The sequence below is a fragment of the Coregonus lavaretus genome, assembly GCF_964263955.1.
Source record: "Coregonus lavaretus genome assembly, chromosome: 11".
NCBI classification, from domain to species: domain Eukaryota; kingdom Metazoa; phylum Chordata; class Actinopteri; order Salmoniformes; family Salmonidae; genus Coregonus; species Coregonus lavaretus.
The window spans coordinates 49,366,522-49,389,281 of NC_139998.1; the positions used below are offsets into that span (position 1 = coordinate 49,366,522).

The 22,760-nt window shown below is 47.3% G+C and overlaps 1 pseudogene across 1 annotated transcript in view; it reads right to left on the minus strand.

The window, feature by feature from the left end:
- LOC311137573 (nardilysin-like) overlaps positions 1-22,334 on the minus strand; it is a 33,790-nt pseudogene extending 11,456 nt beyond the window's left edge. Inside the window, exons 1-6 of the transcript in view lie at positions 22,255-22,334; positions 21,449-21,670; positions 21,019-21,252; positions 19,693-19,774; positions 795-948; positions 487-560 (exon numbers count right to left, since the gene is read on the minus strand). The product of the transcript in view is annotated as a nardilysin-like (transcript). The remainder of the gene's footprint in view (positions 1-486; positions 561-794; positions 949-19,692; positions 19,775-21,018; positions 21,253-21,448; positions 21,671-22,254) is intronic.
- Between the last annotated feature and the right edge of the window lie 426 nt (positions 22,335-22,760).

The window sequence follows — 22,760 nt, forward strand, 5'->3', positions numbered from 1 at the left end:
AGAGAGAGACTAGAGAGAGAGCGAGAGAGAGAGCGAGAGAGACTAGAGAGAGAGCGACTAGAGAGAGATGAGAGACTAGAGAGAGAGAGACTAGAGAGAGTCCAGACAGAGAGAGAGAGACCGGAGAGAGAGAGACCGGCAAGAGAGAGACTAGAGAGAGAGACCAGAGAGAGAGACACTGGAGAAAGAGAGAGAGACTAGAGAGAGAGAGACTAGCGAGAGAGAGAGACTAGAGAGAGTGAGACTAGTGAGAGAGAGAGAAGAGAGAGAAAGATGAGAGAGAAAGAAAAAACAGAGAGAACATGGGAGATGGGGAGGGTCTCAGTTGTTTACAGGGGTCTCTTTTCATCTCGTGTCCATCATTCATGCTGACCAACTGTTTGAAACCAAACGGAGCAGACGAAGGAGAAAGGGGGAGGAGACCTCTAGACTATTGAGACAAGGCTGGTAGTTTCCTCCTACTACTAGTGCTACTCCCTGACTCACCACTGTCCACTGCCTCCACCTCTCTGTCAATGGCGTCCTCGATCATCAGGGGGCAGATGAAGAACTGGGCCCATCTAGGAATTGGAGAGATCATCCAATGACGAACTGCACACCTGGGATCTTATTCATTTGGCAACAAATTAAGGAAAATGGTCTGAAACGGGGAGGTATCTACCTGGTTTTACTTTTTCGTTGCAAAGCGTTTTGAAACGAATTAAGTTACATTTAGGACCACTTTTGAGGCATGAAAACATGCAACAAAATGTTGGTTTCGGGCTGAACTGTCCATTTAGGGCAGCTTGGCTCACCTGTCGAGTGCCTCGCGGAAATACTTCCTCTGGACGTCAAATTGGAAGATGGTCCTCTCGCAGTCGGTGGAGGCGTTGTCGCTGCCGCCGTGCTTCTTTAGGAAGGCATCGAAGCCGTTCTCAGCAGGGTACTTCTCATTGCCCATGAACACCACTGAAAAAGAGAGAACGAGAGAGAGAAGAGAGTCAAGAGATTTTAGGGAAGACCAGGTAGAGAAATGGAGAGAAAGACAGGCACACAGACAAACATCTAAATTATAGGTAGTGTTCCAATGTAGTGTTAGATTATAGGTAGTGTTCCAATGTAGTGTTAGTTTATAGGTAGTGTTCCAATGTAGTGTTGGATTATAGGTAGTGTTCCAATGTAGTGTTAGTTTATAGGTAGTGTTCCAATGTAGTGTTAGATTATAGGTAGTGTTCCAATGTAGTGTTAGATTATAGGTAGTGTTCCAATGTAGTGTTAGTTTATAGGTAGTGTTCCAATGTAGTGTTAGATTATAGGTAGTGTTCCAATGTAGTGTTAGATTATAGGTAGTGTTCCAATGTAGTGTTAGATTATAGGTAGTGTTCCAATGTAGTGTTAGATTATAGGTAGTGTTCCAATGTAGTGTTAGTTTATAGGTAGTGTTCCAATGTAGTGTTAGATTATAGATAGTGTTAGATTATAGGTAGTGTTCCAATGTAGTGTTAGATTATAGGTAGTGTTCCAATGTAGTGTTAGAATATAGGTAGTGTTCCAATGTAGTGTTAGATTATAGGTAGTGTTCCAATGTAGTGTTAGATTATAGGTAGTGTTCCAATGTAGTGTTAGATTATAGGTAGTTGTCACGCCCTGGCTCTGGGACTCTGTTATGTTGAGCCAGGGTGTGTTGTTTCTTTGTGTTTTGTGTGCTAGGGTGATATTCTAGTTCATTTGTTTCTATGTTGGCCGGTGTGGTTCTCAATCAGAGGCAACGTGAATCAGCTGTTGCTTGTTGTCTCTGATTGGGCACCATACTTAGGCAGCCTGTTTTCCACAGTGTGTTGTGGGATCTTGTTCCGTATGGTTTGTATTGTAACCAAGGACTTCACGTTTCGTATCGTTTGTTTTGTTCGTGTGATCATTCAAATTAAAAGTATGTTCGCATTCCACGCTGCGCCTTGGTCCTCTGTGTATGACGATCGTGACAGTAGTGTTAGATTATAGGTAGTGTTCCAATGTAGTGTTAGATTATAGGTAGTGTTCCAATGTAGTGTTAGATTATAGATAGTGTTAGATTATAGGTAGTGTTCCAATGTAGTGTTAGTTTATAGGTAGTGTTCCAATGTAGTGTTAGATTATAGGTAGTGTTCCAATGTAGTGTTAGATTATAGGTAGTGTTCCAATGTAGTGTTAGATTATAGGTAGTGTTCCAATGTAGTGTTAGATTATAGGTAGTGTTCCAATGTAGTGTTAGATTATAGGTAGTGTTCCAATGTAGTGTTAGTTTATAGGTAGTGTTCCAATGTAGTGTTAGTTTATAGGTAGTGTTAGATTATAGGTAGTGTTCCAATGTAGTGTTAGTTTATAGGTAGTGTTCCAATGTAGTGTTAGATTATAGGTAGTGTTCCAATGTAGTGTTAGATTATAGGTAGTGTTCCAATGTAGTGTTAGATTATAGGCAGTGTTCCAATGTAGTGTTAGATTATAGGTAGTGTTCCAATGTAGTGTAAGATTATAGGTAGTGTTCCAATGTAGTGTTAGATTATAGGCAGTGTTCCAATGTAGTGTTAGATTATAGGTAGTGTTCCAATGTAGTGTTAGATTATAGGTAGTGTTCCAATGTAGTGTTAGATTATAGGTAGTGTTCCAATGTAGTGTTAGATTATAGAGAGTGTTAGATTATAGGTAGTGTTCCAATGTAGTGTTAGATTATAGGTAGTGTTCCAATGTAGTGTTAGTTTATAGGGAGTGTTCCAATGTAGTGTTAGTTTATAGGTAGTGTTCCAATGTAGTGTTAGATTATAGGTAGTGTTCCAATGTAGTGTTAGATTATAGGTAGTGTTCCAATGTAGTGTTAGATTATAGGTAGTTGTCACGCCCTGGCTCTGGGACTCTGTTATGTTGAGCCAGGGTGTGTTATTTCTTTGTGTTTTGTGTGCTAGGGTGATATTCTAGTTCATTTGTTTCTATGTTGGCCGGTGTGGTTCTCAATCAGAGGCAACGTGAATCAGCTGTTGCTTGTTGTCTCTGATTGGGAACCATACTTAGGCAGCCTGTTTTCCACAGTGTGTTGTGGGATCTTGTTCCGTATGGTTTGTATTGTAACCAAGGACTTCACGGTTCGTATCGTTTGTTGTTTTGTTCGTGTGATCATTCAATATTAAAAGTATGTTCGCATTCCACGCTGCGCCTTGGTCCTCTGTGTATGACGATCGTGACAGAAGATCCCACCCCTACTGGACCAAGCAGCGTGTCCAGGAGCCAACGCCAGAGAGGACTCTAACGAACATCAACCTCGACTGGGTCAAGCCACGGGAGGAGGAGAGAGGCTGGACTTGGGAGCAGAGGAGCGAGAGTCTGGCGAGAGCCATGGAGGCCTGGCCCACGGGGAGGAGAGACGCCCAGAACATTTTTAGGGGGGGGCTCACGCCGTGGACGACGGGGCAGCAGGATGCCGCCCTCGCACCAAGCCTGTGGTGCGCGTCGCCAGCCCGGTCCGGCCTGTTCCTGCCCCTCGCACCAAACCAGTGGTGCGCTTCGTCAGCCCGGTTCGGCCCGTCCCTGCTCCCCGCACCAAGCCAGTGGTGCGCTTCGTCAGCCCGGTTCGGCCCGTCCCTGCTCCCCGCACCAAGCCAGTGGTGCGCTTCGTCAGCCCGGTTCGGCCCGTCCCTGCTCCCCGCACCAAGCCAATGGTGCGCGTCGTCAGCCCGGTCCGGCCTGTTCCTGCTCCCCGCACCAAGCCAGTGATGCGCGTCGTCAGCCCGGTTCGGCCCGTCCCTGCTCCCCGCACCAAACCAGTGGTGCGCTTCGTCAGCCCGGTTCGGCCCGTCCCTGCTCCCCGCACCAAGCCAATGGTGCGCGTCGTCAGCCCGGTCCGGCCTGTTCCTGCTCCCCGCACCAAACCAGTGGTGCGCTTCGTCAGCCCGTTCCGGCCCGTCCCTGCTCCCCGCACCAAGCCTGTGGTGCGCGTCGTCAGTCCGGCACAGCCCGTGCCTGTTCCACCGGTGCCTGGTCCGGCACCGGTCAGCTGCTCCACTCCGGAGCTAGAGCAATCCGCTCCACCAGTGTTCAGTCCAGCTCCGGCCAGCAGGGCCAGACCGGACCAGGGGCGCTTTGGGGGGTTAGAGAGTGAGTGGGGGTCATGCCCGGAGCCGGAACCGCCTCCGAGGAGGAATGCCCACCCGGCCCTCCCCTGTTCGGTTTATGTTTGCCGCGGTCGCAGTCCGCGCCTTTGGGGGGGGGGGGGTACTGTCACGCCCTGGCTCTGGGACTCTGTTATGTTGAGCCAGGGTGTGTTATTTCTTTGTGTTTTGTGTGCTAGGGTGATATTCTAGTTCATTTGTTTCTATGTTGGCCGGTGTGGTTCTCAATCAGAGGCAACGTGAATCAGCTGTTGCTTGTTGTCTCTGATTGGGAACCATACTTAGGCAGCCTGTTTTCCACAGTGTGTTGTGGGATCTTGTTCCGTATGGTTTGTATTGTAACCAAGGACTTCACGGTTCATATCGTTTGTTGTTTTGTTCGTGTGATCATTCAATATTAAAAGTATGTTCGCATTCCACGCTGCGCCTTGGTCCTCTGTGTATGACGATCGTGACAGAAGATCCCACCCCTACTGGACCAAGCAGCGTGTCCAGGAGCCAACGCCAGAGAGGACTCTAACGAACATCAACCTCGACTGGGTCAAGCCACGGGAGGAGGAGAGAGGCTGGACTTGGGAGCAGAGGAGCGAGAGTCTGGCGAGAGCCATGGAGGCCTGGCCCACGGGGAGGAGAGACGCCCAGAACATTTTTAGGGGGGGGCTCACGCCGTGGACGACGGGGCAGCAGGAGGCCGCCAGGTTACGGGAGTCACTGGTCACCAGGGGGAAGGAGGATGTAGAGGCACGGCGAGAGGTACTGGGGTGTGTTGCCAGTCCGGTCCGGCCCGTTCCTGATCCCCGCGTAGGGCCAGTGGTGTGTGTCCCCAGTACGGTCCGGCTTGTTCCTGTCCCTCGCACCGAGCCTGTGGTGCGCGTCGCCAGCCCGGTCCGGCATGTTCCTGCCCCTCGCACCAAGCCTGTGGTGCGCGTCGCCAGCCCGGTCCGGCCTGTTCCTGCCCCTCGCACCAAACCAGTGGTGCGCTTCGTCAGCCCGGTTTGGCCCGTCCCTGCTCCCCGCACCAAGCCAGTGGTGCGCTTCGTCAGCCCGGTTCGGCCCGTCCCTGCTCCCCGCACCAAGCCAATGGTGCGCGTCGTCAGCCCGGTCCGGCCTGTTCCTGCTCCCCGCACCAAGCCAGTGATGCGCGTCGTCAGCCCGGTTCGGCCCGTCCCTGCTCCCCGCACCAAACCAGTGGTGCGCTTCGTCAGCCCGGTTCGGCCCGTCCCTGCTCCCCGCACCAAGCCAATGGTGCGCGTCGTCAGCCCGGTCCGGCCTGTTCCTGCTCCCCGCACCAAACCAGTGGTGCGCTTCGTCAGCCCGTTCCGGCCCGTCCCTGCTCCCCGCACCAAGCCTGCGGTGCGCGTCGTCAGTCCGGCACAGCCCGTGCCTGTTCCACCGGTGCCTGGTCCGGCATGGGTCAGCTGCTCCACACCGGAGCTAGAGCAATCCGCTCCACCAGTGTTCAGTCCAGCTCCGGCCAGCAGGGCCAGACCGGACCAGGGGCGCTTTGGGGGGTTAGAGAGTGAGTGGGGGTCATGCCCGGAGCCGGAACCGCCTCCGAGGAGGAATGCCCACCCGGCCCTCCCCTGTTCGGTTTATGTTTGGCGCGGTCGCAGTCCGCGCCTTTGGGGGGGGGGGTACTGTCACGCCCTGGCTCTGGGACTCTGTTATGTTGAGCCAGGGTATGTTGTTTCTTTGTGTTTTGTGTGCTAGGGTGATATTCTAGTTCATTTGTTTCTATGTTGGCCGGTGTGGTTCTCAATCAGAGGCAACGTGAATCAGCTGTTGCTTGTTGTCTCTGATTGGGAACCATACTTAGGCAGCCTGTTTTCCACAGTGTGTTGTGGGATCTTGTTCCGTATGGTTTGTATTGTAACCAAGGACTTCACGGTTCGTATCGTTTGTTGTTTTGTTCGTGTGATCATTCAATATTAAAAGTATGTTCGCATTCCACGCTGCGCCTTGGTCCTCTGTGTATGACGATCGTGACAGAAGATCCCACCCCTACTGGACCAAGCAGCGTGTCCAGGAGCCAACGCCAGAGAGGACTCTAACGAACATCAACCTCGACTGGGTCAAGCCACGGGAGGAGGAGAGAGGCTGGACTTGGGAGCAGAGGAGCGAGAGTCTGGCGAGAGCCATGGAGGCCTGGCCCACGGGGAGGAGAGACGCCCAGAACATTTTTAGGGGGGGGCTCACGCCGTGGACGACGGGGCAGCAGGAGGCCGCCAGGTTACGGGAGTCACTGGTCACCAGGGGGAAGGAGGATGTAGAGGCACGGCGAGAGGTACTGGGGTGTGTTGCCAGTCCGGTCCGGCCCGTTCCTGATCCCCGCGTAGGGCCAGTGGTGTGTGTCCCCAGTACGGTCCGGCTTGTTCCTGTCCCTCGCACCGAGCCTGTGGTGCGCGTCGCCAGCCCGGTCCGGCATGTTCCTGCCCCTCGCACCAAGCCTGTGGTGCGCGTCGCCAGCCCGGTCCGGCCTGTTCCTGCCCCTCGCACCAAACCAGTGGTGCGCTTCGTCAGCCCGGTTCGGCCCGTCCCTGCTCCCCGCACCAAGCCAATGGTGCGCGTCGTCAGCCCGGTCCGGCCTGTTCCTGCTCCCCGCACCAAGCCAGTGATGCGCGTCGTCAGCCCGGTTCGGCCCGTCCCTGCTCCCCGCACCAAACCAGTGGTGCGCTTCGTCAGCCCGGTTCGGCCCGTCCCTGCTCCCCGCACCAAGCCAATGGTGCGAGTCGTCAGCCCGGTCCGGCCTGTTCCTGCTCCCCGCACCAAACCAGTGGTGCGCTTCGTCAGCCCGGTCCGGCCCGTCCCTGCTCCCCGCACCAAGCCTGTGGTGCGCGTCGTCAGTCCGGCACAGCCCGTGCCTGTCCCACCGGTGCCTGGTCCGGCACCGGTCAGCTGCTCCACTCCGGAGCTAGAGCAATCCGCTCCACCAGTGTTCAGTCCAGCTCCGGCCAGCAGGGCCAGACCGGACCAGGGGCGCTTTGGGGGGTTAGAGAGGGAGTGGGGGTCATGCCCGGAGCCGGAACCGCCTCCGAGGAGGAATGCCCACCCGGCCCTCCCCTGTTCGGTTTATGTTTGGCGCGGTCGCAGTCCGCGCCTTTGGGGGGGGGTACTGTCACGCCCTGGCTCTGGGACTCTGTTATGTTGAGCCAGGGTGTGTTGTTTCTTTGTGTTTTGTGTGCTAGGGTGATATTGTAGTTCATTTGTTTCTATGTTGGCCGGTGTGGTTCTCAATCAGAGGCAACGTGAATCAGCTGTTGCTTGTTGTCTCTGATTGGGACCCATACTTAGGCAGCCTGTTTTCCACAGTGTGTTGTGGGATCTTGTTCCGTATGGTTTGTATTGTAACCAAGGACTTCACGTTTCGTATCGTTTGTTTTGTTCGTGTGATCATTCAAATTAAAAGTATGTTCGCATTCCACGCTGCGCCTTGGTCCTCTGTGTATGACGATCGTGACAGTAGTGTTAGATTATAGGTAGTGTTCCAATGTAGTATTAGATTATAGGTAGTGTTCCAATGTAGTGTTAGATTATAGGTAGTGTTCCAATGTAGTGTTAGATTATAGGTAGTGTTCCAATGTAGTGTTAGATTATAGGTAGTGTTCCAATGTAGTGTTAGATTATAGGTAGTGTTCCAATGTAGTGTTAGTTTATAGGTAGTGTTCCAATGTAGTGTTAGATTATAGGTAGTGTTCCAATGTAGTGTTAGTTTATAGGTAGTGTTCCAATGTAGTGTTAGATTATAGGTAGTGTTCCAATGTAGTGTTAGATTATAGATAGTGTTCCAATGTAGTGTTAGATTATAGGTAGTGTTCCAATGTAGTGTTAGATTATAGGTAGTGTTCCAATGTAGTGTTAGATTATAGGTAGTGTTCCAATGTAGTGTTAGTTTATAGGTAGTGTTAGTTTATAGGTAGTGTTCCAATGTAGTGTTAGATTATAGGTAGTGTTAGTTTATAGGTAGTGTTCCAATGTAGTGTTAGATTATAGGTAGTGTTAGATTATAGGTAGTGTTCCAATGTAGTGTTAGTTTATAGGTAGTGTTCCAGTGTAGTGTTAGTTTATAGGTAGTGTTCCAATGTAGTGTTAGTTTATAGGTAGTGTTCCAATGTAGTGTTAGATTATAGGTAGTGTTAGATTATAGGTAGTGTTCCAATGTAGTGTTAGATTATAGGTAGTGTTAGATTATAGGTAGTGTTCCAATGTAGTGTTAGTTTATAGGTAGTGTTCCAATGTAGTGTTAGATTATAGGTAGTGTTAGATTATAGGTAGTGTTAGATTATAGGTAGTGTTCCAATGTAGTGTTAGTTTATAGGTAGTGTTCCAATGTAGTGTTAGTTTATAGATAGTGTTCCAATGTAGTGTTAGTTTATAGGTAGTGTTCCAATGTAGTGTTAGATTATAGGTAGTGTTCCAATGTAGTGTTAGATTATAGGTAGTGTTCCAATGTAGTGTTAGATTATAGGTAGTGTTCCAATGTAGTGTTAGTTTATAGGTAGTGTTCCAATGTAGTGTTAGTTTATAGGTAGTGTTCCAGTGTAGTGTTAGTTTATAGGTAGTGTTCCAATGTAGTGTTAGATTATAGGTAGTGTTCCAATGTAGTGTTAGATTATAGGTAGTGTTCCAATGTAGTGTTAGATTATAGGTAGTGTTCCAATGTAGTGTTAGATTATAGGTAGTGTTAGATTATAGGTAGTGTTCCAATGTAGTGTTAGATTATAGGTAGTGTTCCAATGTAGTGTTAGTTTATAGGTAGTGTTAGATTATAGGTAGTGTTCCAATGTAGTGTTAGATTATAGGTAGTGTTCCAATGTAGTGTTAGATTATAGGTAGTGTTCCAATGTAGTGTTAGATTATAGGTAGTGTTCCAATGTAGTGTTAGTTTATAGGTAGTGTTCCAATGTAGTGTTAGATTATAGGTAGTGTTCCAATGTAGTGTTAGATTATAGGTAGTGTTCCAATGTAGTGTTAGATTATAGGTAGTGTTCCAATGTAGTGTTAGATTATAGGTAGTGTTCCAATGTGGTGTTAGATTATAGGTAGTGTTCCAATGTAGTGTTAGTTTATAGGTAGTGTTCCAATGTAGTGTTAGATTATAGGTAGTGTTAGATTATAGGTAGTGTTCCAATGTAGTGTTAGATTATAGGTAGTGTTCCAATGTAGTGTTAGTTTATAGGTAGTGTTAGATTATAGGTAGTGTTCCAATGTAGTGTTAGATTATAGGTAGTGTTCCAATGTAGTGTTAGTTTATAGGTAGTGTTCCAATGTAGTGTTAGTTTATAGGTAGCGTTCCAATGTAGTGTTAGATTATAGGTAGTGTTAGATTATAGGTAGTGTTCCAATGTAGTGTTAGATTATAGGTAGTGTTCCAATGTAGTGTTAGTTTATAGGTAGTGTTAGATTATAGGTAGTGTTCCAATGTAGTGTTAGATTATAGGTAGTGTTAGATTATAGGTAGTGTTCCAATGTAGTGTTAGATTATAGGTAGTGTTCCAATGTAGTGTTAGTTTATAGGTAGTGTTCCAATGTAGTGTTAGATTATAGGTAGTGTTCCAGTGTAGTGTTAGTTTATAGGTAGTGTTCCAATGTAGTGTTAGATTATAGGTAGTGTTAGATTATAGGTAGTGTTCCAATGTAGTGTTAGATTATAGGTAGTGTTCCAATGTAGTGTTAGTTTATAGGTAGTGTTCCAATGTAGTGTTAGATTATAGGTAGTGTTCCAATGTAGTGTTAGTTTATAGGTAGTGTTCCAATGTAGTGTTAGATTATAGGTAGTGTTCCAATGTAGTGTTAGATTATAGGTATTGTTCCAATGTAGTGTTAGTTTATAGGTAGTGTTCCAATGTAGTGTTAGATTATAGGTAGTGTTCCAATGTAGTGTTAGATTATAGGTAGTGTTCCAATGTAGTGTTAGATTATAGGTAGTGTTCCAATGTAGTGTTAGTTTATAGGTAGTGTTCCAATGTAGTGTTAGTTTATAGGTAGTGTTCCAATGTAGTGTTAGATTATAGGTAGTGTTCCAATGTAGTGTTAGTTTATAGGTAGTGTTCCAATGTAGTGTTAGATTATAGGTAGTGTTCCAATGTAGTGTTAGATTATAGGTAGTGTTCCAATGTAGTGTTAGATTATAGGTAGTGTTCCAATGTAGTGTTAGATTATAGGTAGTGTTCCAATGTAGTGTTAGATTATAGGTAGTGTTAGATTATAGGTAGTGTTCCAATGTAGTGTTAGATTATAGGTAGTGTTCCAATGTAGTGTTAGTTTATAGGTAGTGTTAGATTATAGGTAGTGTTCCAATGTAGTGTTAGATTATAGGTAGTGTTCCAATGTAGTGTTAGATTATAGGTAGTGTTCCAATGTAGTGTTAGATTATAGGTAGTGTTCCAATGTAGTGTTAGTTTATAGGTAGTGTTCCAATGTAGTGTTAGATTATAGGTAGTGTTCCAATGTAGTGTTAGATTATAGGTAGTGTTCCAATGTAGTGTTAGATTATAGGTAGTGTTCCAATGTAGTGTTAGATTATAGGTAGTGTTCCAATGTGGTGTTAGATTATAGGTAGTGTTCCAATGTAGTGTTAGTTTATAGGTAGTGTTCCAATGTAGTGTTAGATTATAGGTAGTGTTAGATTATAGGTAGTGTTCCAATGTAGTGTTAGATTATAGGTAGTGTTCCAATGTAGTGTTAGTTTATAGGTAGTGTTAGATTATAGGTAGTGTTCCAATGTAGTGTTAGATTATAGGTAGTGTTCCAATGTAGTGTTAGTTTATAGGTAGTGTTCCAATGTAGTGTTAGTTTATAGGTAGCGTTCCAATGTAGTGTTAGATTATAGGTAGTGTTAGATTATAGGTAGTGTTCCAATGTAGTGTTAGATTATAGGTAGTGTTCCAATGTAGTGTTAGTTTATAGGTAGTGTTAGATTATAGGTAGTGTTCCAATGTAGTGTTAGATTATAGGTAGTGTTAGATTATAGGTAGTGTTCCAATGTAGTGTTAGATTATAGGTAGTGTTCCAATGTAGTGTTAGTTTATAGGTAGTGTTCCAATGTAGTGTTAGATTATAGGTAGTGTTCCAGTGTAGTGTTAGTTTATAGGTAGTGTTCCAATGTAGTGTTAGATTATAGGTAGTGTTAGATTATAGGTAGTGTTCCAATGTAGTGTTAGATTATAGGTAGTGTTCCAATGTAGTGTTAGTTTATAGGTAGTGTTCCAATGTAGTGTTAGATTATAGGTAGTGTTCCAATGTAGTGTTAGTTTATAGGTAGTGTTCCAATGTAGTGTTAGATTATAGGTAGTGTTCCAATGTAGTGTTAGATTATAGGTATTGTTCCAATGTAGTGTTAGTTTATAGGTAGTGTTCCAATGTAGTGTTAGATTATAGGTAGTGTTCCAATGTAGTGTTAGATTATAGGTAGTGTTCCAATGTAGTGTTAGATTATAGGTAGTGTTCCAATGTAGTGTTAGTTTATAGGTAGTGTTCCAATGTAGTGTTAGTTTATAGGTAGTGTTCCAATGTAGTGTTAGATTATAGGTAGTGTTCCAATGTAGTGTTAGTTTATAGGTAGTGTTCCAATGTAGTGTTAGATTATAGGTAGTGTTCCAATGTAGTGTTAGATTATAGGTAGTATTCCAATGTAGTGTTAGATTATAGGTAGTGTTCCAATGTAGTGTTAGTTTATAGGTAGTGTTCCAATGTAGTGTTAGATTATAGGTAGTGTTCCAATGTAGTGTTAGTTTATAGGTAGTGTTCCAATGTAGTGTTAGTTTATAGGTAGTGTTCCAATGTAGTGTTAGATTATAGGTAGTGTTAGATTATAGGTAGTGTTCCAATGTAGTGTTAGATTATAGGTAGTGTTCCAATGTAGTGTTAGATTATAGGTAGTGTTCCAATGTAGTGTTAGATTATAGGTAGTGTTCCAATGTAGTGTTAGTTTATAGGTAGTGTTCCAATGTAGTGTTAGTTTATAGGTAGTGTTCCAATGTAGTGTTAGATTATAGGTAGTGTTCCAATGTAGTGTTAGATTATAGGTAGTGTTCCAATGTAGTGTTAGATTATAGGTAGTGTTCCAATGTAGTGTTAGTTTATAGGTAGTGTTCCAATGTAGTGTTAGATTATAGGTAGTGTTAGATTATAGGTAGTGTTCCAATGTAGTGTTAGATTATAGGTAGTGTTCCAATGTAGTGTTAGTTTATAGGTAGTGTTCCAATGTAGTGTTAGATTATAGGTAGTGTTAGATTATAGGTAGTGTTCCAATGTAGTGTTAGATTATAGGTAGTGTTCCAATGTAGTGTTAGATTATAGGTAGTGTTCCAATGTAGTGTTAGATTATAGGTAGTGTTCCAATGTAGTGTTAGATTATAGGTAGTGTTCCAATGTAGTGTTAGATTATAGGTAGTGTTCCAATGTAGTGTTAGATTATAGGTAGTGTTCCAATGTAGTGTTAGTTTATAGGTAGTGTTCCAATGTAGTGTTAGATTATAGGTAGTGTTCCAATGTAGTGTTAGATCATAGGTAGTGTTCCAATGTCGTGTTAGATTATAGGTAGTGTTCCAATGTAGTGTTAGATTATAGGTAGTGTTCCAATGTAGTGTTAGTTTATAGGTAGTGTTCCAATGTAGTGTTAGATTATAGGTAGTGTTCCATTGTAGTGTTAGATTATAGGTAGTGTTCCAATGTAGTGTTAGATTATAGATAGTGTTCCAATGTAGTGTTAGATTATAGGTAGTGTTCCAATGTAGTGTTAGATTATAGGTAGTGTTCCAATGTAGTGTTAGATTATAGGTAGTGTTCCAATGTAGTGTTAGTTTATAGGTAGTGTGCCAATGTAGTGTTAGATTATAGGTAGTGTTAGATTATAGGTAGTGTTCCAATGTAGTGTTAGATTATAGGTAGTGTTCCAATGTAGTGTTAGATTATAGGTAGTGTTCCAATGTAGTGTTAGATTATAGGTAGTGTTCCAATGTAGTGTTAGTTTATAGGTAGCGTTCCAATGTAGTGTTAGATTATAGGTAGTGTTCCAATGTAGTGTTAGATTATAGGTAGTGTTCCAATGTAGTGTTAGTTTATAGATAGTGTTAGTTTATAGGCAGTGTTCCAATGTAGTGTTAGTTTATAGGTAGTGTTCCAATGTAGTGTTAGATTATAGGTAGTGTTCCAATGTAGTGTTAGATTATAGGTAGTGTTCCAATGTAGTGTTAGATTATAGGTAGTGTTCCAATGTAGTGTTAGATTATAGGTAGTGTTCCAATGTAGTGTTAGATTATAGGTAGTGTTCCAATGTAGTGTTAGTTTATAGGTAGTGTTCCAATGTAGTGTTAGATTATAGGTAGTGTTAGATTATAGGTAGTGTTCCAATGTAGTGTTAGATTATAGGTGGTGTTCCAATGTAGTGTTAGATTATAGGTAGTGTTCCAATGTAGTGTTAGATTATAGGTAGTGTTCCAATGTAGTGTTAGTTTATAGGTAGTGTTCCAATGTAGTGTTAGATTATAGGTAGTGTTCCAATGTAGTGTTAGATTATAGGTAGTGTTCCAATGTAGTGTTAGTGTCAGGGCGTGTGTAGGTGTAGTGTAGGAAATCAAATGCAGGACGCCGACGGTAGGTTCCAAATGCTGTATTTCTGGCCCAACACAGGCAACAGGACAACTAAGCCCAACAGCTAAACTACGCACAAGGCGAAAAGGCAAATGCGCACAAACAGGTGCGACAAACGAAGTGGTGCACGAACAAGTGCAACTGTGCTCCAGCGCAGTGGAGAAAATATGCTCAACCGAGCAAAACACAACACTGACGAAAAACAATCATACACAACACATGACAAACACAACGAGAAACTTATAGGACACTAATTACGTAAAACAGAAACAGGTGTGACACAAACAGACAAAAGCAAACGAACATGAAACATCTATCGGTGGCAGCTAGAATTCCGGAGACGACGAGCGCCGAAGCCTGCCCGAACAAGGAGGAGAGGCAGCCTCGGCCGAAACCGTGACAGTACCCCCCCCTTGACGCGCGGCTCCAGACGCGCGCCGACTCCGGCCTCGGGGACGGCCAGGGGGACGCGGCGCAGGGCGCGTCGGATGCCTCCGATGGAACTCCGTCAGGAGCGACGGGTCCAACACGTCTCTCCTCGGCACCCAGCACCGCTCCTCCGGACCGTACCCCTCCCACTCCACTAGATACTGGAGACCCCCCATCCGACGTCTCGAATCCAAGATGGATCTCACGGAGTACGCCGGTGCCCCCTCGATGTCCAACGGGGGCGGAGGAGTCTCCAAGATCTCATCTTCTTGGAGTGGGCCCGCTACCACCGGCCTGAGAAGGGACACATGGAACGAGGGGTTAATACACTTATACTCCACAGGAAGCTGTAATCTATAACAAACCTCGTTCAACCTCCTCAGGACTTTAAATGGCCCTACAAACCGCCGACCCAGTTTCCGACAGGGCAGGCGGAGGGGCAGGTTTCTGGTAGAGAGCCAGACTCGATCACCAGGTGCGTACACCGGTGCCTCACTGCGGTGGAGATCCGCGCTCGCCTTCTGACGTCGGAGGGCCCGCTGCAGGTGGACGTGTGCAGCGTTCCAAGTCTCCTCCGAGCGCCGCGCCCACTCATCCACCGCAGGAGCCTCGATCTGGCTCTGCTGCCAGGGTGCCAGAACCGGCTGGTAACCTAACACACATTGAAATGGGGTTAGGTTCGTGGAGGAATGGCGTAGGGAATTCTGGGCCATCTCGGCCCAGGGAACGTACCTTGACCACTCCTCCGGCCGGTCCTGGCAGTATGTTCTGAGAAACCTACCCACATCCTGGTTTACGCGTTCCACCTGCCCATTGCTCTCCGGGTGGTAGCCCGAGGTGAGGCTCACCGAGACCCCCAACCGCTCCATAAACGCTCTCCAGACCCTGGAGGTGAATTGGGGACCCCGATCAGCCACAATGTCCTCGGGCACCCCGTAGTGCCGGAACACATGGGTAAACAGTGCCTCGGCAGTTTGCAGGGCCGTAGGAAGACCCGGCATGGGGAGCAAACGACAGGCCTTAGAGAACCGGTCCACAACGACCAGGATGGTGGTATTCCCTTGGGAGAGGGGAAGGTCTGTTATGAAGTCCACTGAGAGGTGGGACCATGGCCGTTGTGGAACGGGCAGGGGTAGCAACTTACCCCTAGGTAAATGTCTAGGCGCCTTACACTGGGCGCACACCGAGCAGGAGGAAACATAAACCCTCACATCCCTAGCCAACGTGGGCCACCAGTACTTGGCACTAAGACAGTGCACTGTCCGGCCGATACCCGGATGTCCAGAGGAGGGTGACGTGTGAGCCCAATAGATCAATCGATCCCGAACCTCGAGCGGAACGTACTTCCGACCCTCCGGGCACTGTGATGGACTAGGGTCGGTGCGTAACGCCCGCTCGAGTTCAGCATCGACCTCCCACACTACCGGCGCCACCAGACACGACGCAGGCAGTATGGGAGTGGGCTCCACGGACCTCTCCTCCGCGTCATACCGCCGAGACAGCGCATCTGCCTTGCCATTCTGTGACCCAGGGATGTACGTGATCTTAAACGTAAACCTGGTCAAGAACATACTCCATCTTGCCTGGCGAGGGTTCAGCCTCCTCGCCGCCCGGATGTACTCCAGGTTACGGTGGTCCGTCAAAATGAGGAAAGGGTGTTGAGCCCCCTCAAGCCAGTGCCTCCACACCTTTAGAGCCTGTACCACGGCTAACAGCTCCCTGTCCCCTACGTCATAGTTCCGCTCCGCCGGACTGAGCTTCTTAGAGTAAAAAGCACAGGGGCGGAGTTTAGGTGGCGCGCCAGATCGTTGTGAAAGCACGGCTCCTAAACCGGCCTCCGACGCATCCACCTCTACTTGGAACGGCAAAGAGGGATCCGGGTGCGCCAGCACCGGGGCCGAGGTAAACAGGTCCTTCAGCCTCCCAAACGCCCTGTCCGCCTCGGCCGACCACTGCAGACGCACCGGACCCCCCTTCAACAGAGACGTGATGGGAGCTGCCACCTGTCCAAAACCCCGGATAAACCTCCTGTAGTAATTTGCAAACCCCAAAAACTGCTGCACCTCCTTCACAGTGGTTGGTGTTTGCCAATTACGTACGGCCGACACTCGATCTACCTCCATCCTCACCCCTGACGCAGACAACTGATAACCCAAAAAGGAGACCGACTCCTGGAAAAACAGACACTTCTCTGCCTTCACATACAGGTCGTGCTCCACCAGCCTCCGCAACACCTTGCGCACCAGGGCTACATGCTCGACACGGGTAGGTGAGTACACGAGAATGTCATCAATGTACACCACCACCCCCTGCCCCTGCATGTCCCTGAAGATCTCATCCACAAATGATTGGAAAACTGATGGAGCGTTCATCAACCCGTATGGCATGACCAGATACTCGTAATGGCCCGAGGTGGTACTAAAGGCTGTTTTCCATTCATCGTTCTCCCTGATGCGCACCAAGTTGTACGCGCTCCTGAGATCTAGTTTCGTGAAGAAACGCGCCCCATGCAACGACTCAGTCATGGTCGCAATCAGCGGGAGTGGATAACTATACTTCACCGTAATCTGATTGAGACCACGGTAATCGATGCATGGGCGCAAACCACCATCCTTTTTCTTCACGAAAAAGAAACTCGAGGACGCGGGGGAAGTGGACGGCCGTATGTATCCTTGTCTCAGTGATTCGTCTATGTAAATCTCCATAGCTTTCTTCTCCTCCTGAGACAGAGGATACACATGGCTCCGTGGGAGCGCAGCTCCTGCCTGGAGGTTTATCGCACAATCCCCCTGCCTATGGGGTGGCAACCGCGTCGCCCTCGCCTTACTAAACGCAATAGCCAAATCCCCATACTCAGGTGGAATGTGCAATGCGGGCACCTGGTTTGGACTCTCCACCGAGGTAGCCCCTACGGAAACGCCCAAACATCTACCCACACACTGAGCAGACCACTCCATCAGAGCCCTCTCCTGCCACGAAATCACTGGGTTATGGGTACTCAACCAGGGCATGCCCAGCACCACCGGATACGCAGGAGAGTCAATCAGGAACAGCTGAATCATCTCCTGATGATCCCCCTGCGCACACATCCTAAGTGGCGCCGTGACCTCCCTGATCAAGCCCGTACCCAACGGACGACTATCTAGGGCGTGAACGGGAAAAGGAACATCAACAGGAATGAGGGGAATCCCTAACGCTAAACAAAACTTTTTATCAATAAAATTCCCAGCTGCGCCTGAATCTACCAGCGCCTTATGCTGGGCATGAGGTGCTACCTGTGGAAAACATACAGGCATACAAAAATGGGCAACAGAGAGCTCTGGGTGAGTGGGGCGCCTACTCACCTGGAAGGAATCCCCAGTGCGGGGCCTGTCGTCATCTCCCCTAGGAGGCCATCCCCAGCACCTAGCCGCGGTGTGTCCTCCCCGACCACAGTTGGTGCAGTGGATGGACCCCCTAGCCTGCCGACTCCTCCTCTCTCTAGCGCCAGCGCCCCCGAGCTCCATGGGACAAGGCTCGGAGGCGCTGGAGGGTGGAATGGACGGACCCTCCGCAAGACGTCCGCGGGTAGCCAGCAGGGTATCCAGCCTGATGGACATATCCACCAGCTGGTCGAAAGTGAGGCTGGTGTCCCTGCACGCCAGCTCCCGACGGACGTCCTCACGTAGGCTGCATCGGTATAGATCGATGAGGGCCCGATCATTCCACCCTGCATCTGCCGCCAGAGTACGGAATTCGAGCGCGAATTCCTGGGCACTTCTCCTCCCCTGTCGGAGGAAGACCAGACGCTCCCCCGCCGCTTTCCCCTCCGGGGGATGGTCAAACACCGCCCTGAAGCGGCGGGAGAACTCGGTGTACGTGATGGTCGTGGCGTCGATCTTCCTCCACTCCGCGTTGGCCCACTCCAACGCTTTTCCGGCCAGGCAGGAGATCAGGGCGGACACGCTCTCATGCCCTGAAGGTGCCGGGTGCACGGTGGCCAGGTATAGCTCTACCTGGAGCAGGAATCCCTGACACCCAGCCGCTGTCCCGTCGTAAGCCCTCGGGAGAGATAGTCGGACTCCTCGAGGTTCCGGCGCTGGAATGGGCGGGCTGGCCGATGGTGCTGGCAGGGCGGGTGGTGGTGGAGGCGAACCCCAGCCTCGGAGTGTGGTAATCACCTCCTGCAGGGCGTTCCCCATCTGCAGGAGTTGATCTTGCTGGTCCCGAACCTGGGCTTCCAGTCTTGTCTGGGCTGCTTCGGCTCCTGCTGATTCCATGACTGGTGTATGATTCTGTCAGGGCGTGTGTAGGTGTAGTGTAGGAAATCAAATGCAGGACGCCGACGGTAGGTTCCAAATGCTGTATTTCTGGCCCAACACAGGCAACAGGACAACTAAGCCCAACAGCTAAACTACGCACAAGGCGAAAAGGCAAATGCGCACAAACAGGTGCGACAAACGAAGTGGTGCACGAACAAGTGCAACTGTGCTCCAGCGCAGTGGAGAAAATATGCTCAACCGAGCAAAACACAACACTGACGAAAAACAATCATACACAACACATGACAAACACAACGAGAAACTTATAGGACACTAATTACGTAAAACAGAAACAGGTGTGACACAAACAGACAAAAGCAAACGAACATGAAACATCTATCGGTGGCAGCTAGAATTCCGGAGACGACGAGCGCCGAAGCCTGCCCGAACAAGGAGGAGAGGCAGCCTCGGCCGAAACCGTGACAGTTAGTTTATAGATAGTGTTAGTTTATAGGCAGTGTTCCAATGTAGTGTTAGTTTATAGGTAGTGTTCCAATGTAGTGTTAGATTATAGGTAGTGTTCCAATGTAGTGTTAGATTATAGGTAGTGTTCCAATGTAGTGTTAGATTATAGGTAGTGTTCCAATGTAGTGTTAGATTATAGGTAGTGTTCCAATGTAGTGTTGGATTATAGGTAGTGTTCCAATGTAGTGTTAGTTTATAGGTAGTGTTCCAATGTAGTGTTAGATTATAGGTAGTGTTCCAATGTAGTGTTAGATTATAGGTAGTGTTCCAATGTAGTGTTAGATTATAGGTAGTGTTCCAATGTAGTGTTAGATTATAGGTAGTGTTCCAATGTAGTGTTAGATTATAGGTAGTGTTCCAATGTAGTGTTAGTTTATAGGTAGTGTTCCAATGTAGTGTTAGATTATAGGTAGTGTTCCAATGTAGTGTTAGATTATAGGTAGTGTTCCAATGTAGTGTTAGATTATAGGTAGTGTTCCAATGTAGTGTTAGATTATAGGTAGTGTTCCAATGTAGTGTTAGATTATAGGTAGTGTTCCAATGTAGTGTTAGATTATAGGTAGTGTTCCAATGTAGTGTTAGATTATAGGTAGTGTTCCAATGTAGTGTTAGATTATAGGTAGTGTTCCAATGTAGTGTTAGATTATAGGTAGTGTTCCAATGTAGTGTTAGTTTATAGGTAGTGTTCCAATGTAGTGTTAGTTTATAGGTAGTGTTCCAATGTAGTGTTAGTTTATAGGTAGTGTTCCAATGTAGTGTTAGATTGAGAAAGTATTCTGTGGCGCTACAGTACAGAAGTACTCACTGTCCTCCTGGAAGGTCCTCTGGGTCACTGAAGCTCCCCACATTGATACAGAGAGCAGCTGCAGACTGGGAGACACAGGAGGGATGAGGAAAACACACACACACACGAGGATGCATGCCCCCCGTCTCCCGCCCTTTCATTTAATAAATTCCATCAGTCCCCACTCTTTAGAACACTTTCTGTAGAGCAGTGGTCACCAATCGGTCGATCGACTGGTCGATCTTCAAGGCATTCCTTGTCGATCACCAAACATTTCTGGAGAAAAGCCAACGATATAGGCCTGCTCCTTTTATATATTATTGGTGTTGCGCTGCTGGCGGTAGGTGCACTTGATTCAGCAGCCCTGTTGGCGGTAGGTGCACTTGATTCAGCAGCCCTGTTGGCGGTAGGTGCACTTGATTCAGAAGCCCTGTTGCCGGTATGTGCACTTGATTCAGAAGCCCTGTTGCCGGTAGGTGCACTTGATTCAGAAGCCCTGCTCACCGGGCAGGCAAAGTGTTCCCATATTGAACCATTTAATTTGTCTGAAAAGACAAACTGCCTGCCCGGCGGACTGGGAGATCTGGGGCTAAATCGAGTTTGCCTACTGCGCTGGCCAATCGGATAGCTCAATTCACCGTTCCTTCAGCTTCCACAACCCAGGATACAGCAAAGTTTGATACTAGCCTACGTGAGATTTAATAACTTTTAAAACCATGACCAGAGACGGACTGTCAAAGAATACAGCAAAGAGCTGCTGTTTTTATGAGTGAGTTCATGTCTATGTTTTTATTTATTATTATTCGCAGCTTGTCATGTCTCTTAATATCTAGGAATATTTAACTTTCTCTGGTCATAAGAACAACATGAATTTGTTCAGATGCGGTGCGACTCGAGTTTCACCATCAAGTGGAAGACAGTGTCCCCTCTCTCTGGTCACTGGAGGAAAGGAAGGAGAGAGCAGGGACCGTGAGAGGTGGACCCTCTGTTACTCTCCCTCTGCTGAGACTAATGCTGTGTTCAAAACAACTGGGAACTCGGAAATCTCCAACTTCCCGACTTCAGTGCGTTCAAGACAACTGGGAACTGAAAAAAACGAGATCCGACTGGGAAAAATCATTTTGAACGGTCATCAAACTCGGAATTCCAAGTCGGAAACTCAGACATCTTTCTAGAGTTCTGACTTTCAGACCTGAAGATCACTGTGTAATGATTTGACCTTGGCTTGCATAGCACCCTTGTGGCTATGCTCTCTCTTTGAGCTGTTGGGTCATTCATCTGTGAAAGCATTAGCCTAGTATCGTACCATAGTATTGTACCACAGCGACACCAACCTGTTTCTCTGAGCTCCCTTTGTTCGGTTTCTCTTCTCCTCAAAGTCACTGTCGTGCTCCTCTTCCTCAACCTCGTCCTCCTCCTCTGTGCCCTCCCCTCTTCTTCCGCTTCCTCTCCACCTCCTGACGCTGATGCCCCCTCCTCTTCCTCCCTACAGGCGTCCTTGCCGTCTGACCCACTAAAGTCTGAGATGAGAAGAACTCTCAGGCCATTGGTCAGCTCGATATACCTGCAGAGCGAGCAAAATGTATGAAAATATGATAAGCCAGTTCTACTTCAGTGAAACTGAAAACACCACAACCTGGGATGGACAGAGAAATTCGCAATCACTCAGATGATGCCATGATTTACTGGTTTACACAGTTATGCAGCTATATATTTGAATTTATAAATGTTATTAATTTCAAGTTGATCTTAGACCGTACCTGTACTTCTTGGGATCGCTGGGTGACTTGTTGATCTGGAGGTCTCCCTGGTCTTCCTCTCCTCCATCCTCTCCGTCCCCCGCGGCCAGGTCCCTGGGCTCGGCTTGAGGTGGCGGCGGTTCACAATGGTCCAGGGCAGACACCTGCCCAGGGCCGCCTGCTGCAGAACTATTCGCTTTATTCGTCTGAGGCATTCTCTCAGGGGGGCCTGCAGGTTTCGCACTGAAATTACACAACAGCAAACCCTCAGAGAGCACAGCATACTGTCAAGAATGTGTGAAATTTAGCAAGCATTCCAAATCAACCCTTAGCTCCTGCCCCGCACCCACTCCTGTAAATCTGAAAGGATCTGATAGGTGGGGGGGGGCAATCCAGCCCGCGATACATTTTTAAATGTTTTAAATATTATTATATTTGAGTTACGATTTTGGGGCAAAAATGACTGATTCCATGATATTTAAACAACCTCCAATAGATGGCGGTGTAGACTGGCAGCGCGCTCTGGATTTGGGCCTACAGTCAGATTCAGAATGCGCTCAGTCATCATAGCCACTTCATTGCTTGACGACTTTTGACGTGAAAAATGAGTGCTGCGAAAATGAGGAAAGTGGACTCTGAATATCATGTGTTTAAAGAAGAATGGACAGCAAAATAATGTTTTACTAATATTGGACAGAAGGCGGTATGTCTGATATGCCAAGAAAGTGTTGCCGTTTTTAAGGAATATAATCTCGATCGTCATGCTAAAAGTGTGTTAAAGCTGGAAAATGTTATCAAAGTGGTTGTTAAACTTGTAAACTTTATACGGGCAAGGGGGCTTAACCATCTTCAGTTCAGTCAGCTGCTCAATGACACAGAGGCAGAGCACCAGGACTTGTTGTACCATTCAAATGTGCGCTGGCTAAGCCTGTGGAAAGTATTTCGCCGTGTGTGGGAACTGAGAGGGGAGATAGGTATGTTCCTTGATAAGGTTGGTAAAGCCGACGACTTCTCCGAGTTGAAAGACACAGACTCGCTGGGCAACTTTGCTTTCGGTGTGGACATATTGGGGCATCTGAATGATCTAAATGTGAAACTGCAGGGAAATTGTGTTTTTGTGCATTAACTGTATTCCAACGTGAAAGCATTCAAGGCCAAAATTATGTTGTTCTCCAGACAAATGAGCAGCCGGTCTCTAGCTCATTTTCCGACACCGGCAACACTGAACGCGCCCACATCGCAGTGCCGCACTGAGACATACAGTAGCACTTTGATCGACCTGCATGCTGAGCTGGAGCTTGTATCATGCCCCCTGTCTTTCGACAGTGAGAAA